Raw genomic sequence first — 18670 nt, 5'->3', positions numbered from 1 at the left:
ATTTAGCTAAACAGCATCGAGTCGAATCTCCCAACCTATCGCCCAAAACCGGCAAAGAAATGTCCTGATTTACATGAAAAGAGGAAACCACCTTAGGCAAAAAGGATGGAACAGGGTTCAGGGACACCTTTTCCTTAGAAACCGTCAAAAAAGGAGAACGACAAAACAAAGCCTGCAAAAACCGCCAAGCCGAAGCAATAGCCACCAAAAACACCGTCTTCAGAGTGAGATCATTAAAAGTACTCGAAACCAATGGCTCAAAGGGGGAACCCACCAACACCTCCAACACCAGATTCAAATCCCACGGAGGAACCACCTGATGCCGCGGCAGACGAATCAACTTCACACCCGCAAAAAATGAACCACGTCCGGAGAAGAGACCAAGGATACACCCTGTACCTTCTCCCGGAAACAAGCCAAAGCCGCCACCTGTACCTTCAAAGAGGAAAGAACGAGACCTCTAGCCACACCATCTTGAAAAATTCTAGCACTTCCGGAACTGAAATGCGCCAAAGAGAATAAGAACGATCCTGACACCAATTTTCAAAAAACACGCCACACGCGAATATAAGCGACGGAGGTGGACCGTTTACGGGACTGCAACACAGTATCAATTATTCTGGACGAAAACCCTTTCTTCCGCAACCTGTTCCTCTCAAGAGCCAAGCTGTAAGCGAGAACGGAGACGGATGGGGCATCACTATGGGGCCTTGCACTAACAACACTGACTCCTCCAGAGACAGCGGACCCCGATCTGCCAGACTCACTAGATCTCCGTAACACAGCAGACAAGGCCAACTCGGAGCTACCAGAATCACCATGCCTAAGTGCCGCTCTAGTCTCTGAACTACACGACCTACCAGGGAACGAGGAACCACGTACAACAGCTGTTGGAGGTCATGGAAGCACCAGGGTGTCAATCCCCTCAGACCGCGGATCCAGACGACTGAAAAACCGGGGCAGCTGAGCACTGGCGGGCATCACCATGAGGTCCATCACAGGCAGACCCCACTCCATCAGTGGACAATGAAGCGACCACTCTCCGGGGGGGCAATGTGTGTCTGCTCAGAAAATCCACACTCATGTTGTCCACGCCAGCCACGTGACCTGCTGAGAAACTCTGCAGATGAACTCCTCGGCGACAGCCCGACTCTTCGTGCCCCCTTGACGATTGACATATGTGACGGACGTGGCATTGTCGGGCAAACCCGGACCGCCTTGCCGCTTAAAAGATACTGAAGAGCCTGGAGAGCCAAACGGATCGCCCGCGTTTCCAGACTATTGATGGACCATCCGGTCTCCTCCAATGACCAATGGCCCTGGACCACCTGTCCGAGGCAATGTGCCCCCCCCCCCCCCAAACATCCCAGACTGGCATCTGTGTTGAGAACAATCCAGTCTGGAGGATCCAAGGGCATGCCCTTCTCCAGATTCGGCATGTGATGCCACCACTGAATGCTGAGGCGGGGAGCATCCGTCAAAAAGACATGACACTGACATGAGACCCAATACCTGCAAATAAGAGCGAGCTGAAGGAAGTCTCTTGGAGCAAAGCCGACAAATCAGAGCCTGCCTCTTGACAATCCGAGCTGACGGTTGGAACACTCACCCCTTCAACGTGTCGAAACGAACTCCCAGATACTCCAGGGACTGCGACGGAACTAGGTGACTTGTCCACGTTCACTACCCAACCCAGCAACTCCAAGAAACTCACCACTCTCGCAGTCGCCTCTACACTCTCCTGCCTTGACTTGGCTCGAATCAGCCAATCGTCGAGATATGGATGGACCAAGATTCCTTGCTTCCTCAATGCCGCCGCTACGATCACCATATCCTTGGAAAAGGTACGAGGCGCCGTCGCAATACCGAACAGCAGAGCACAGAATTGAAAATGCTGTCCTAAGACCGCAAAACGAAGAAAACGATGCGCCGCCCGGATGGGAATGTGAGAAACTCCTCCGACTGAACCGCTATGATGACCAAATGCAAAGTCTCCAGCTGGAAGGAGGGAACCTTCAGCACCCCGTTGACCCTTTTCAGATCTAAAATAGGCCGTAAGGCACCCTCCTTCTTGGGAACCACGAAATAAAACGAGTAACAACCCGCCCCCCCCCCCCCTCTGAGGTGGGTACGGGAACCACAGCCCCCAGATCGATCAACCGAAGGATGGTTTGGCAAATTGCCCTGGCCTTGAGACGAGAGCGACACGGAGATCCCAGAAAAAAAAAATCGGGAAGAGGGCCATTGAACTCTAGGGCATACCCGTCATGCACCACTTCGAGCACCCACTGATCCGTTGCCGAACAAAAAAAAACAAAAAAAAAAAAATCGCCCTCTAGGCGCACAATTGACCCTACCCCGGCCTGTACCGCTGAGCATCTCGCAGACGACCACGGCCCGATAGCACTCGACCACCTGTTCTGGGACGCATCTCTGGCAGGTGCGGAACCTTTGCATCCCCAAGACCGCGTACCAACTTATCCAGCTCTTCCCCAAACAGCATAGAATCCTTGAAGGGGCGAGAACACAACTTGGACTTAGAGGCCGCATCTGTGACCCAACCTCGAAGCCAAAGAGCCCAACGAGCTCCCACAACCAATGCCATATTTTTTGCAGACGCTCGCAGCAAATCATAAAGAGCATCCGCTAAAAAAGAAGAGCCCATCTCCAGCTTGGCTAGCTCCTGCACCCAGGAAGATCTATCCACCGCCGGATCACCTAAGAGTTTTTCAGCCCAGCGGAAGCAAACACGAGCTACTAACCTCCACACACTGAGGCCTGCAGCGACAAGGCGGACAGATCAAAACTGCGCCTAATAAAGGATTCCAACTTCCTATCTTGAGGATCCCTGAGAGCAGCCCCCCCCCCATCAACAGGAATAGCAGTAGCTTTAGTGACCGCCGTCACCACCGCGTCTATTTATTACATTTGTACAGCTGGGATCCCAGGTAGGGGACTTTAAGGAGTCCCTATCCTCTTGCGGAAGAAGATAAAGCCTCGCCATAGCTCTAGCCACCCTACAAGAAGAATCTGGTGAAGACCACTCCTGCATGACCATCTCTCTGAGGTTTTTATTCATGGGAAAAGAACGGGAGACCGGCGAATATCCTTAACCAACAGGTCTACCTGCTTTACCTCCGCCACCATGGTCTCAGGCAAATCAAATTTAAGTGTAGCAACCACCTGATCAATTCAGCCAGCTCATCTCTATGAAAGATCCTCACTACCAAGGGATCTTCACCTGGCAAGGACCCTTCATCCTCAGGACAGGTGTCCAAAAGAACGTCATCTCCAAGATCACTGTACTCCTATTCTGAGTGCTGTAAGGACAAAAACTCAGGGTCTTCTGACCACTCTAGACGAGGACGCTTGGCAACTAAGGGACCTACCCCCTTCTGAAGGTCTGCAATCAGGAGGGAATCCTAAGCCCCCTGAGCACTCAACAGACCAGCCTACATTCTGCCCCTGAAAATCCTGCAATGTCTGAGGCGAAACCGCAAGGCCGGAGGAATTCAAGATGGTGGCGGTTCCCGCCAAAATCGGAACCGCCACCACACCCGGGAGCAAGGACATATCAAGAGCCCGAGCTGACCCCGGAAACCTCTGCGGACAATACCGGAGGCAAAGAAAGAGGCGGTTTCGGCTCCCCACAGAGCCTGCATTGTGCCCCGCCGACATTCCTCGGGGAAGAAAAGAGGTAAGCAACCCAACAGGCAGCAGTGCCCAGACTCACTCACTCTCACAAACGCACTGCTGCTCTCCCGGTCAGCCCCAAAACAAGCAGAGCTTTTCTTTTTTTTTTTTCAACTGGCTTCTTACCTCCCAGCCCCGTTGCTAAAAGCTGACAAGGGCTATGGCTCTCAAGGTTCCTGCAATCACACAGGAGCCGAGGCACAGGGCTCACTGCTCAGGGGAGCACAGCAGGGGGAGGGACGCGATCATCAGGTGTTGACACCCCAGGGGAAAAACAGAGCCCCACCGGACCCACTTCCCTGAAGCACACAGATTCTAAGTACAGGGTGCTAACCAACAAAAGGCCTAAAACAAATCCCAGGCCTACCAGACCACATTGACTGCTCAGGCTGCACCGTCTACCCTCTGCTGGAGACAGATTTACTGGCTGCTTGGGGGTTGGCAGGTGGCTTATACATTGTTACAGTTTTAGTGTTCTCAGTCTCCCTCTGCTTGTAGGCGTGCATAACCCAAGCGTCTTGACCAGTCTGGAGGGTCGCTGAGGAATATAGCATTATAGAAGGCATGTGTCACTTAATGGCTGAGCAGAACCACTAACTGGGGTTAACACAATGGCCACCTGTAGGGTCCTATCCAGCACTGCCCAGGGCCACCTGCACACGTGTGCCTAAACTGGTATATCCTTCATCTACTACCAGGTCCTGCTTACTTCTGGGCGAGTCTCTCACCCGCAAGTTATTCCCTGGCGGTTTCTAGCAACACGGAGCCACAATCCTGGAGCCCCAGAGTTCCTAGAAACTTGTAGATGGGAGAAAGCGAATGCTACATACCTGTAGAAGGTATTCTCCGAGGACAGCAGGCTGATTGTTCTCACTGATGGGTTGACGTCCTCGGCAGCCCCCTCCATCGGAAAGTTTACTAGCAAAGGCCTTTGCTAGTCCTCGCGCGCCCATGCGCACCGCGCATGCACGGCCGTCTTCCCGCCCGAAACCGGCTCGAGCCGGCCAGTCCAGTATGTAGCAAGACAATACACTTCAAGGGAAGACACAACTCCAAAGGGGAGGCGGGCGGGTTTGTGAGAACAATCAGCCTGCTGTCCTCGAAGAATACCTTCTACAGGTATGTAGCATTCGCTTTCTCCGAGGACAAGCAGGCTGCTTGTTCTCACTGATGGGGTATCCCTAGCCCCCAGGCTCACTCAAAACAACAACCATGGTCAATTGGGCCTCGCAACGGCGAGGACATAACTGAGATTGACCTAAAAAATTTACCAACTAACTGAGAGTGCAGCCTGGAACAGAACAAACAGGGCCCTCGGGGGGTGGAGTTGGATCCTAAAGCCCAAACAGATTCTGAAGAACTGACTGCCCGAACCGACTGTCGCGTCGGGTATCCTGCTGCAGGCAGTAATGAGATGTGAATGTGTGGACAGATGACCACGTCGCAGCTTTGCAAAGTTCTTCAATGGAGGCTGACTTCAAGTGGGCTACCGACGCAGCCATGGCTCTAACATTATGAGCCGTGACATGACCCTCAAGAGCCAGCCCCGCCTGGGCGTAAGTGAAGGAAATGCAATCTGCTAGCCAATTGGATATGGTGCGTTTCCCCACAGCCACTCCCCTCCTATTGGGATCAAAAGAAACAAACAATTGGGCGGACTGTCTGTGGGGCTGTGTCCGCTCCAGATAGAAGGCCAATGCTCTCTTGCAGTCCAATGTGTGCAGCTGACGTTCAGCAGGGCAGGAATGAGGACGGGGAAAGAATGTTGGCAAGACAATTGACTGGTTCAGATGGAACTCCGACACGACCTTTGGCAAGAACTTAGGGTGAGTGCGGAGGACTACTCTGTTATGATGAAATTTGGTGTAAGGGGCCTGGGCTACCAGGGCCTGAAGCTCACTGACTCTACGAGCTGAAGTAACTGCCACCAAGAAAATGACCTTCCAGGTCAAGTACTTCAGATGGCAGGAATTCAGTGGCTCGAAAGGAGGTTTCATCAGCTGGGTGAGAACGACATTGAGATCCCATGACACAGTAGGAGGCTTGACAGGGGGCTTTGACAAAAGCAAACCTCTCATGAAGCGAACAACTAAAGGCTGTCCTGAGATCGGCTTACCTTCCACACGGTAATGGTATGCACTGATTGCACTAAGGTGAACCCTTACAGAGTTGGTCTTGAGACCAGACTCAGACAAGTGCAGAAGGTATTCAAGCAGGGTCTGTGTAGGACAAGAGCGAGGATCTAGGGCCTTGCTGTCACACCAGACGGCAACCCTCCTCCAATGGAAGAAGTAACTCCTCTTAGTGGAATCTTTCCTGGAAGCAAGCAAGATACGGGAGACACCCTCTGACAGACCCAAAGAGGCAAAGTCTACGCCCTCAACATCCAGGCCGTGAGAGCCAGAGACTGGAGGTTGGGATGCAGAAGCGCCCCTTCGTTCTGCGTGATGAGGGTCGGAAAACACTCCAATCTCCACGGTTCTTCGGAGGATAACTCCAGAAGAAGGGGGAACCAGATCTGACGCGGCCAAAAAGGAGCAATCAGGATCATGGTGCCTCGGTCTTGCTTGAGTTTCAACAAAGTCTTCCCCACCAGAGGAATGGGAGGATAAGCATACAGCAGACCCTCCCCCCAATCCAGGAGGAAGGCATCCGATGCCAGTCTGCCGTGGGCCTGAAGCCTGGAACAGAACTGAGGGACTTTGTGGTTCACTCGAGATGCGAAGAGATCCACCAGGGGGGTGCCCCACGCCTGGAAGATCTGTCGTACCACACGGGAATTGAGCGACCACTCGTGAGGTTGCATAATCCTGCTCAACCTGTCGGCCAGACTGTTGTTTACGCCTGCCAGATATGTGGCTTGGAGCACCATGCCTTGACGGCGAGCCCAAAGCCACATGCTGACGGCTTCCTGACACAGGGGTCGAGATCCAGTGCCCCCCTGCTTGTTGACATAGTACATGGCAACCTGGTTGTCTGTCTGAATTTGGATAATTTGGTGGGACAGCCGATCTCTGAAAGCCTTCAGAGCGTTCCAGATCGCTCGCAACTCCAGAAGATTGATCTGTAGATCGCGTTCGTGGAGGGACCAACTTCCTTGGGTGTGAAGCCCATCGACATGAGCTCCCCATCCCAGGAGAGACGCATCCGTGGTCAGCACTTTTTGTGGCTGAGGAATTTGGAAGGAACGTCCCAGAGTCAAATTGGACCAAATCGTCCACCAATACAGGGATTCGAGAAAACTCGTGGACAGGTGGATCACGTCCTCTAGACCCCCCGCGGCCTGATACCACTGGGAGGCTAAGGTCCATTGAGCAGATCTCATGTGAAGGCGGGCCATGGGAGTCACATGAACTGTGGAGGCCATGTGGCCCAGCAATCTCAACATCTGCAGAGCTGTGATCTGCTGGGACGCTCGCACCCGCGAGACGAGGGACAACAAGTTGTTGGCTCTCGCCTCTGGGAGATAGGCGTGAGTTTCTGCACTGGGAGAAGATGGGACTTTGGGTAATTTAACACAAACCCCAGTAGCTCCAGGAGGCGAATAGTCATCTGCATGGACTGCAGGGCTCCTGCCTCGGATGTGTTCTTCACCAGCCAATCGTCGAGATATGGGAACACGTGCACCCCCAGCCTGCGGAGTGCCGCTGCTACCACAGCTAGGCACTTTGTGAACACCCTGGGCGCAGAGGCGAGCCCAAAGGGTAGCACACAGTACTGGAAGTGGCGTGTGCCCCACTGAAATCGCAGATACTGTCTGTGAGCTGGCAGTATCGGGATGTGTGTGTAGGCATCCTTCAAGTCCAGAGAGCATAGCCAATCGTTTTGCTGAATCATGGGGAGAAGGGTGCCCAGGGAAAGCATCCTGAACTTTTCTTTTACGAGATATTTGTTCAGGGCCCTTAGGTCTAGGATGGGACGCATCCCCCCTGTTTTCTTTTCCACAAGGAAGTACCTGGAATAGAATCCCAGCCCTTCTTGCCCGGATGGCACGGGCTCGACCGCATTGGCGCTGAGAAGGGCGGAGAGTTCCTCTGCAAGTACCTGCTTGTGTTGGAAGCTGTAAGACTGAGCTCCCGGTGGACAATTTGGAGGTTTTGAGGCCAAATTGAGGGTGTATCCTTGCCGGACTATTTGAAGAACCCACTGATCGGAGGTTATGAGAGGCCACCTTTGGTGAAAAGCTTTCAACCTCCCCCCGTCCGGCAGGTCGCCCGGCACTGACACTTGGATGTCGGCTATGCTCTGCTGGAGCCAGTCAAAAGCTCGCCCCTTGCTTTTGCTGGGGAGCCGCGGGGCCTTGCTGAGGCGCACGCTGCTGACGAGAGCGAGCGCGCTGGGGCTTAGCCTGGGCCGCAGGCTGTCGGGAAGGAGGATTGTACCTACGCTTACCAGAAGCATAGGGACCAGTCTTCCTTCCCCCGAAAAATCTTCTACCTGTAGAGGTAGAGGCTGAAGGCTGCCGGCGGGAGAACTTGTCGAATGCGGTGTCCCGCTGGTGGAGAGACTCTACCACCTGCTCGACTTTTTCTCCAAAAATGTTGTCCGCACGGCAAGGCGAGTCCGCAATCCGCTGCTGGAGTCTATTCTCCAGGTCGGCGGCACGCAGCCATGAGAGCCTGCGCATCACCACACCTTGAGCAGCGGCCCTGGACGCAACATCAAAAGTGTCAAACTCCTCTGGCCAGGAATTTTCTGCACGCCTTCAGCTGCCTGACCACCTCCTGAAAAGGTTTGGCTTGCTCAGGGGGAAGAGCATCAACCAAGCCCGCCAACTGCCGCACATTATTCCGCATGTGTATGCCCGTGTAGAGCTGGTAAGACTGGATTTTGGCCACGAGCATAGAAGAATGGTAGGCCTTCCTCCCAAAGGAGTCTAAGGTTCTAGGGTCTTTGCCCGGGGGCGCCGAAGCATGCTCCCTAGAACTCTTAGCCTTCTTTAGGGCCAAATCCACGACTCCAGAGTCATGAGGCAACTGAGTGCGCATCAGCTCTGGGTCCCCATGGATCCGGTACTGGGACTCAATCTTCTTGGGAATGGAGAAATTAGATCTTACCTGCTAATTTGCTTTCCTTTAGTCCCTCCGGACCGGACCAGGATTGGACTGTTGGGTTGTGCCCGCCTACCAGCAGGTGGAGACTGAGAAAAAACTCTGACTCTAGAGAGCCAATAGGAGCCCTGGCCATGTGACCTTAGCCTCAGTATTTGAATAACAAAGCAGGAAAGAAAGAAAGAACTTCTGTGCCGTATGGAATCCTAGCAGCCACAAATTCCTCGGCAAAACCGAGTACTAGAGCTCACCAGCAACTCTCACCAGAGAAGTGGTATGGCCCATTTGTATTAGAGCTCACCAGCAACTCTCACCAGAGAAGTGGCATGGCCCATTCATATTAGAGCTCACCAGCAACTCTCACCAGAGAAGTAGTATGACTCAAGGTTTTATATATATTCCATCAACTGAGCTCACCAGCAACTCTCACCAGAGAAGTGGCATGGCCCATTCATATTAGAGCTCACCAGCAACTCTCACCAGAGAAGTGGCATGGCCCATTCATATTAGAGCTCACCAGCAACTCTCACCAGAGAAGTGGCATGGCCCATTCATATTAGAGCTCACCAGCAACTCTCACCAGAGAAGTGGTATGACTCACTTAAGGTTTCATATATATTCCATCAACTGAGCTCACCAGCAACTCTCACCAGAGAAGTGGTATGACCCATTAAGGTTTTATATATATATATTCCAGCAACTGAGCTCACCAGCAACTCTCGGCAGAGAAGTGGTATGACATATTTAAGGCTTTATATATATTCCAGCAACTGAACTCACCAGCAACTCTCACCAGAGAAGTGGTATGACCCATTAAGGTTTTATATATATTCCAGCAACCGAGCTCACCAGCAACCACCAGAGAAGTGGTATGGACCACGCAAAATCTTTTTTTTTTTTTTTTTTTTTTTAAACATTCCACGTGTGGTAAAGGAACGAGTACACTTCCAAACTTAATAAAAGAATCTAAAGAGTTGATAGAACACGGGAGGGGCCTGGTCCGGTCCGGAGGGACTAAAGGAAAGCAAATTAGCAGGTAAGATCTAATTTCTCCTTCCTTAGCATCCCTCCGGACCGGACCAGGATTGGACTGTTGGGAAGTACCAAAGCAGTAATCTTACGGGAGGGACAGACATTGAGAATGTGGTAGAGTCCCTGAAGACACCCAAACTAGGATTAATACGAAGCCAAAGCTTGACGATCCAAGAACCGCCAATAAACTAAATAGAATGACTACAAAGCAAAAAAGCTGAGGCTGAAAAGTCCAAGCAACGCTGAACATTGTCCCCTACCAAGTGGCCGCTATATATTGTCCCCTACCGCATCAGTGTAGCGCAAAGGACAGAGAGACTCGAGAAAAAACGACTGAAAGAAGGATGACAAAGGTAGAAGCAGAGCCGCCTGGAAACAAAAAATTGCAATGAAACTACCTCAGCTGAGAAAGTGGAAACCGAAATCCTGAAGTACAATACTCCAGATATTGTAGACTATTGCTGACCTAGCAACAGATTGGAAGTATGTCAAGCCTGTCAGTGAGAAAGTACCTGATCACTAGAAGCTAAATAGGTAAAAACAAGAATGCAGTTAAATAGTATGCAGAAGAAGAAGGTACCTAAATCCTTGCTGCAAACTAGACTGAAGGTCCAAATAAACTGACAGCCGCTGCAGTTACCCAACATGAAAAAAAAAAAAACATATCTCAGAGCGCAATTCAACTGAGAGAGAAAGAATCATCTGTAGCTGTTGCCTCTGCAAGCCAATCACCTGAGACTCTTGTCGTAGACCCCAATTAGTGAAAACGGGAATAAATCAACAGTAGACACTTGTTAGTACCTTTCATCTGTTAGAACCATATAGAAGTCCATAAAACACTACACAGTTCCAGGAACAACATGTATAGAATGTTTGTACGTTTAGGAATCTAGCCAGGTGCTCATGGTCTGGATTGGCCGTGGACAGAAAGGTGGGCTCAATAGGACCTTTGAGCTTTTCCCAGTGTGGAATTACATATGTACTTATGTAGTAGAACTATAAATATACATATATATTTTCACAGATGCAGCCATCAAAAAACTGGTCACTGTGTATATGCTCCCGGCACACCTGCAGGAAGAATGCTCAATCTCAACCACCAGACCACTAGTGAGAATACAGAGGCCAACTGAGCGGAGGGATTCCATCAGAGATAAATATCTGGATAGGAGAGGGCATCTATCTCTGCCGCTGACAAGTCTTTTTAGCAAGAGAGTAAGCGAGGCACATGGAAGGTCAGAGCGAAAAGAAATAGTTGTAGAACTGGGACCTCCCCTTAAGGTACTATCCACTGAGAACTCTTTTTTTTTTTTTTTTTCTTCAATGGTCACAAATTGACAGAGTGAAAAGCTGCCCAAAAAAGACTACCGAGACTCCAAAGCGAATGAAGAAAAAATTCCTTCTTGGGAGCTAGAAAGTAAAATTTTACTCTGCAAAATAGAGCAAGGTAATGGCCGAAGGCCCAAGAACATCCAGAGAAAACAGAAAGTGGGACGCTTGTAGAGAAGACAAAAACAGTCTGCGCCAACTTGACTAAACAAAGAGAGAAAAAATAGAAACATGCTATGAAATCTAATGAGATCACACGAGAGCTCAAAAGAGAGCTCAAATGAGAGACCTGGCTACATGCACCCCATAACCTAGGGTGTGCCTGAAATGCACCACCTGTTGCTTGACCTGACAACTCTGCCAATAAGACTGTCTGTAATGAACCAGACATCTATGGAAAGGATGAAACGACGAGACGTAGTTTCATGAGCGCCGCTGCTACTATGACCATAACTTAAGAAAAAAGTGCGCGGAGCCGACGCGAGACCGAAGAGCAGGGCAAGAAAACTGGTAATGAGGACCTTATCATCCTCGTATCACGGACATTACTCCTCCTATACTGAGCTGTACTAAGATGTACCGACCCACATCCATAAGAAATGAATGTGGTACTTGCAACCTGGATTGACCACAACTGAGAACAGGATGCTGGGGTTAATGGACTCTTAGACTTTCCCCGTATGACCATACTCATATACTAATAGCAAAAATGCACAGGAAGTGAAAGAATCCCCTTCCAATTGAAAGGAAGGTCTGGAATGAGGACATATAGAATGAAAATGAAAGGATCACCATATGTTGAGCGTGGACTGAGACACACTGGCCTTTAATTTTACCGGATCTCCCCAAACCTCGTATCATGTCATGTCTCCTTCCTCACTGAGATGTACAGAGATGAACAGATGCACACTCACAAGAATGAATGTGGTATTTGCAATCTGGATTGACCCCATCTGAAAACAGGATGGGGACTCTTGGCCTTTCCCATTATGGCAACACTTATGCCCTTATGGCAAAAAATGCACAGAAAATGAGTGAATCTCCTTCCAAGAGAAAAAAACTCTGGAGAGAGGAAGAATAAAATGAAAATGAAAAGGAATAGACCTGGAAAATACCTATTACGGAAAAGGTGGTGAATTTGTGCCACAGGAGACAAGACTGTACCTGACGTCAAGAAAGCCTGAAACAAGACCCTAAAATCTGTAAGGAAGAGAAAGGGATAGCAGATGTTATGGATGGTCATACTGGACAAAACCAGAATGTTTACCATGTGCCCAGGCTGAATAGATAGAGGAAACAAAAATACAAGTAGATGGCATGAGGACCTCCCACTATCCTTAAGTGGGAGAAAATGCAAATTGACCTGATAACTTTACTCCCTAAGTGGACATATATCTTGTAAGTCCTAGAAGAAAACTAAGATAACACATGAGAAACTCCAAGACAGTTGGAAAGTAGAGAAGATGTGAATAAAACATGCCTTCTAAGGCATCTGAGAAAACTGGGTGCTCGGTAGACAGGACTGAGTCTCCTAGAATATGAGAACCATCTGAACCATGTAGCCTATGCAACTGTCATCTGCTATGCCAAAGAGAACGCATAGCCATGAAAGAAAATTGCTGAAAGGAAGTAAGACCGTATGTCCAGAATTGCAAAGTACGCAACAATTGAGTATCAGACAATGTATTTCATTGCACATGGCATCTGAACCATATAGCCTACGCTCTAGAGAACGTTTGTTAAGATCTTAAAACACTGTATAAGAACATAGCCACGGAGGAAAATTTCCTGAAAGGAATTAAGATCTTATGTCCAGCATTGTAAAGTACCAAACAATGGCACCTGAACCAGATAGCCTATGCCATAGAAAATGTTTGTTAAGTTCTTAAAACACTGTATAACATCATAGCCATGAAGGGAAATGCTTGAAAGGAGCTAAGATATTATGGCCAGATTTGTAAAGTACTAATCAATTGACTATTAGACAATGTAGTCCTATTCACCAGGAAATGAGAAAGACACAGAGTGACACACACTGGACCTCCATAAAAAATGCGCTAGACAATAGCAAAGACCTTTCCTCCAAACATCACACACACAAGGGAAAGGAATAGGAAATTGGTTATTTTGGAGCTGAGATATAATTTAATTCGCCCCATTGTCTAAAACAGAGAATTCCCGACTGAGCTGCACTTTGAAATCGGAGTCTTGCCAAGAACAAAGAAATCGCCAACTGAGCTGCACTTTAATTCACAACATTGCTAGCAACCAAAAAGTCCCCGACGGAGAAAAAACAGAGGGAAAAACAAAATGAGCGCCATTCGCATCGTAACATTTCGTTTTTTTTTTTTTTTTGTTTTGTTTTTTTTTTTAATAGCTTGAAAAATACATGTAAAAATTAATTGCGGGGAAAATATACTACCAATTGCCCCAACTACCGGAGAAACAATATCTCCTTTCCATTGCACAAACAGCCAAACACAGTAAAAGCAGAAAAACGCTGCCGCATCAATGGAAATTGCAGCTGCAAGCAAAACAATGGCGGCCAAGCGCGCCAAAATGAGAAGAATAAAGTTCGGGAGAGAAAACCACTGACCAGACCGACGAAGAAGCAGGAAATCCGTGCCGCTGAAAAACAGATAACCTCCGATGTCGCACAAAACATGGTTTAGCCTCTGGCCCGACAGGAACCGTCAATACAGCTCCCAAGCTATACAGACCTGTCCAAGAGCGAGCACGCGCTTAACAGTTCGTGCCTCTTCTTTTTTTTTTTTTTTACAACTACCGCCGCTAACAACGCCGGATAGCAGAGGAAAAATAATGAAGATAACAAAAAACCACCGATTAAAGTCACAGACGCTGACTTTTCATTTTTTTTTTTTTTTTTTTTTTTAAATAGCTCCGCCAGAAAAGAAAATAAAGACTCTTCAAACAGAATAAGACAGAAGAGCTACCTGCTCGTTATAAGCCTGGGGAAATCAAAAACTACTTCCTTTAAATTCCTTTCATTTGAATTAATTCTTTTAATTTTCTTTTACTTGATTTAATTCTTTAAAAACAGCTGCCTATTAAAAGTGGCTGCCTCTCCCAAAGACGGTACACCTTTCCAGAGAAAGGGACGGCCCTTCCCTGCTAAGCCAGGGAGATGGGGAGGAAGGGGGGTGGACTCGAGACACCCGAGTTTAACACCCCAGAGGCTGTCAAAGAAAGAAAAGAAACCCTGTCAAGCCTCTAATTACGATTCCAGGCACAGAAGAAGTATTATAAATATATCTGTAATATCTTATAGTGAAAAAGAGAGAGAGAGACTAATGGGCTCACTTCCTACCTGCTGAGAGACTGAGAAAATACTGGGGCTAAGGTCACATGGCCAGGGCTCCTATTGGCTCTCTAGAGTCAGAGTTTTTTCTCAGTCTCCACCTGCTGGTAGGCGGGCACAACCCAACAGTCCAATCCTGGTCCGGTCCGGAGGGATGCTAAGGAAGTGGGGATTACTTAGTGGCTTGGTCCAGTTCGCAAGCAATGTCTTTTTCAGGACATGGTGCAAGGGAACAGTGGACGCTTCCTTAGGTGGAGAAGGATAGTCCAGGAGCTCAAACATTTCAGCCCTGGGCTCGTCCTCCACAACCACCGGGAAGGGGATGGCCGTAGACATCTCCCGGACAAAGGAAGCGAAAGACAGACTCTCAGGAGGAGAAAGCTGTCTTTCCGGAGAGGGAGTGGGATCAGAAGGAAGACCCTCAGACTCCTCGTCAGAGAAATATCTGGGGTCCTCTTCTTCCTCCCACGAGGCCTCACCCTCGGTGTCAGACACATGTTCACGAACCTGTGTCTGCAACCTCGCCCTGCTCGACTCGGTGGAACCCCGTCCACGGTGGGGGCGTCGAGAGGTAGACTCCCTCGCCCGCATCAGCGAAGCTCCCTCCGCCGACGTAGTCGGGGAGCCTTCCTGGGAGGTGGCCGCGGTCGGCACCGCACGCGGTACCGACGTCGGGGACCTCAACCTGGGCGATGGGCCAGCCGGCGCCACGCTCGACGGTACCGGAGGCGCAAGCACCGCCGGTACCGGAGGGGTAGGGCGCAATAGCTCTCCCAGAATCTCTGGGAGAACGGCCCGGAGGCTCTCGTTTAGAGCGGCTGCAGAGAAAGGCTGAGAGGTCGATGCAGGCGTCGACGTCAGAACCTGTTCCGGGCGAGGAGGCTGTTCCGGGCTGTCCAGAGTGGAGCGCATCGACACCTCCTGAACAGAGGGTGAGCGGTCCTCTCGGTGCCGATGCCTGCTGGGTGCCGAATCCCTCGGCGACCCAGAGCTCTCGGTGCCGACATGGGGAGGAGACCGGTGTCGATGCTTCTTCGACTTCTTCCGAAGCATGTCACCGGAGCTCCCCGGCACCGACGAGGAGGACGTAGAATCCATCCGTCGCTTCCTCGGGGCCGAGACCGAAGAGGGTCGATCCCGGGGGGGCTGTACCGCAGGAGCCCTCAGGGTAGGAGGAGACCCACCCGAAGGCTCACCGCCACCAGCAGGGGAATGGACAGCCCTCACCTGCACTCCTGACGATGCACCTCCGTCCGACGACATCAGCAGACGAAGTCTCGGTACCACCGACGTCGATGCAGTCGCCCGATGCCTCGGCGCCGATGCAGAGGTTCGATGCCTCGATGCAGTCGATGAAGCGGCAGCCAAGGAAGATGGTCCGGACGCTGACGACGTCGATGCACTCGATGCCTCCGGTGCCGATGCCGACGAAGAGCCCGAGAACAAAACGTTCCACTGGGCTAATCTCGCTACCTGAGTCCGCCTTTGTAACAGGGAACACAGACTGCAGTTCTGAGGGCGGTGCTGGGCCCCTAGACACTGAAGACACGCAGAGTGCCTATCAGTGAGCGAGATTACCCGGGCGCACTGGGTGCACTTTTTGAAGCCGCTGGAAGGCTTCGATGTCATGGGCGGAAAAATCACGCCGGCGAAATCAAAAGCCGAAATGGCGAAAATTGAAGCACCAAAATTTAGAGGGAGAAAAATCTCGACCGAGGCCAAAAGAGGCCTACCCCGACAACAAAAGAAAACTTACGGGGCAAAAACTGAGAAATACGGGAAGGGCAGAAAACCCGAAAGGGTCTTCCGGAACACTACCGGAGCGCTTCCCGAACTTTTTCAAGGAAAAAACAGCAAAAAAACACGTCGAAAAGGACGCGCGAGGTCGACTCTCTGGGGCACGAACGGCGTAACACGACCGTACCGAGCGCGGACGAAAGAAGACTGGCCGGCTCGAGCCGGTTTCGGGCGGGAAGACGGCCGCGCATGCGCATGGGCGCGCGAGGACTAGCAAAGGCCTTTGCTAGTAAACTTTCCGATGGAGGGGGCTGCCGAGGACGTCAACCCATCAGTGAGAACAAGCAGCCTGCTTGTCCTCGGAGAACCAAAGTAACAGATCCCTGCATGAAAAGCATGCAACTCCCAAAACCCTACAGGCGGATAAAATGGCCACCAAAAACAGTGCTTTCAACGTCAAATCCTTAACAGAAATCTTCTCCAAAGGCTTAAATGGGAGCCAACACAGTTTTTTTTTTTTGTTACATTTGTACCCCGCGCTTTCCCACTCATGGCAGGCTCAATGCGGCTTACATGGGGCAATGGAGGGTTAAGTGACTTGCCCAGAGTCACAAGGAGCTGCCTGTGCTTGAAATGGGAATCAAACTCAGTTCCTCAGTTTCCCAGGACCAAAGTCCACCACCCTAACCACTAGGCCACTCCTCCACTCCAGATTGTTAACTCTGTGCAGAAAAACGGACTACATCCAGATGCAGTGAAAGTGAATTCAACAAAGTGCCCTGTAGGCGGTCACAAAAAACATACCCAAGATCACCACCTGCACTTTCAAGGAAGTGAGCGCCAGACCCCATGGGTGCTTTCTACGAACTGTAGGACCGCTGGGAGTGTGGCCCCAGTGTCTTTAGAAATCACCTGGAAATTTGAGAGTGGGAGACTTGCCCAGAGGCAAGCAGGACCCAGTTTGTGGGAGGAGAGTACTAATGCAGAGTACATGCCCAGGTGCAGGCAGGCCTGAGTAATGCTGGGAACAGACCCTCTAGGTGGCTGCAGGGTTAGTCCCAGGTGGGTGCTAGGCGTTTCGTGACATCTAGTTGTAGCCGTACTCCATGATCTCCAGGACCCCCCACTGGTCAGAAGTGATCTTGGTCCCTGTAATGACTAGCCCAGAGGAATGGACTGAGACCATCATTCTGCAGCACGGGAGGATGGGGCTGCCCGATAACTTAATGCACCCGCCCATCTAGCCACCTTCAGAAGGCAAAGGAACGTCAGTAACTGGTAGAACTTAGCCATAAGCCTAGCCACCAGGAACCCGCCTCCAAGGTGTCCCACTGGTCTGAGATCAGGACCCGCATGGCCAGATGGAAAGGTTTTTGGGGATTCTTCACCCCACAACATCACTGAATGTGCCATCACCTCTGACAAAGATCCTCAGACCGACAGCATTCCAGCAATGAGGGAGAATTCCTCCTTCCTGAGTGTCCAAGTCCACTGTGAGGTCATCTCCTTCATCCAGGGACAATGCCCCATTCTACAGCTAGTTCCTCGAGACCATGGGGCCAACACCAGAGAAAGTCATTGGGAGGCTCCAAGCACACCATCTCCAGGCAAGGAAGCACAGAATCCCCCCCCCCCCTCCCCAACAGGTCTCCATAGGTGGGGGCTGAACTGACTGCCCTCAACAAAAGCACCTTGTGCATGAGCAGCGTGAATTCAGGGAAGAAGGGAACCTCCTGCTGCTTCCCCCCCCAGGCTCCCACCTCAGATAGGCCTCCCTCCAAACCAGAAATTTCAGTCTGGAGCCAGCCCGTACTACCTCAGGCAAGTTTGGTTCTAATGGTGGGGAAATACATGCATCGGCCCATCAAATATTATTTACTACATTTATATCACGCCATTATCCAAGGCGGGAAACAATATTCACATATAGTCTTGAACATGCAACAATCGCTAACCAAGGGAAAAAAAACAGAAAGAGAAAGAATCAGGTAAGTCTTCATGTAGTCGTAGCTGCCGTGGACCTGTGCAAAACAACGAGGGCTGTGGAACCTGTCAGAAGTTCCCCCCAACAAAAGGCTCTGAGCCTCCTGAACATGGAATCGCCAGTCCCAGAGGAAGGGAGAGAACTACGCACACAGGATGTGTGTACACCGAATGCTGCTTTCCAGGCTCAACACTGGTAGCAGTGCCTCGCTGATTCTGCCAGCATAGACAGAGAAACAAAACAAAAATAAAAGAGTACTCACAGGTTAATCAGGGACAAGGCAGAGCTGCACACCAGCTTAACAGCCAAAATCCACTATCCTGTACGAAGTCTCCCTCTGCCTGCCCCTAGAGACCTTTTTCTTCTTTCTTTTAAATGTAGCAGCGCTCCCTTAAGCTGTATTCATACTTTTTGGTGTTTTTTTTGTTTTTAAGAGGCAGGAGAATACAGCTCAACCCCAATTATAGAGAGAACTACAGCATGGAGAACGGATTGGAGATTTTAGGGGGAGATGGGGAGGGACCT

At 50.4% G+C, this 18670-nt stretch overlaps 1 protein-coding gene across 1 annotated transcript in view; it reads right to left on the bottom strand.

Moving 5' to 3' along the window:
- The window catches only part of LOC115466128 (A-kinase anchor protein 8-like), a 90894-nt gene that overhangs the window by 55969 nt on the left and 16255 nt on the right, over nucleotides 1–18670 (bottom strand). The gene's annotated exons all lie outside the window — the stretch shown is intronic.

This window comes from Microcaecilia unicolor, chromosome 3 (genome assembly GCF_901765095.1).
Source record: "Microcaecilia unicolor chromosome 3, aMicUni1.1, whole genome shotgun sequence".
Taxonomy (NCBI): Eukaryota; Metazoa; Chordata; class Amphibia; order Gymnophiona; family Siphonopidae; genus Microcaecilia; species Microcaecilia unicolor.
Note: the sequence above shows the minus strand (reverse complement) of the source record. Positions and strands in the feature narration are given on the sequence as shown.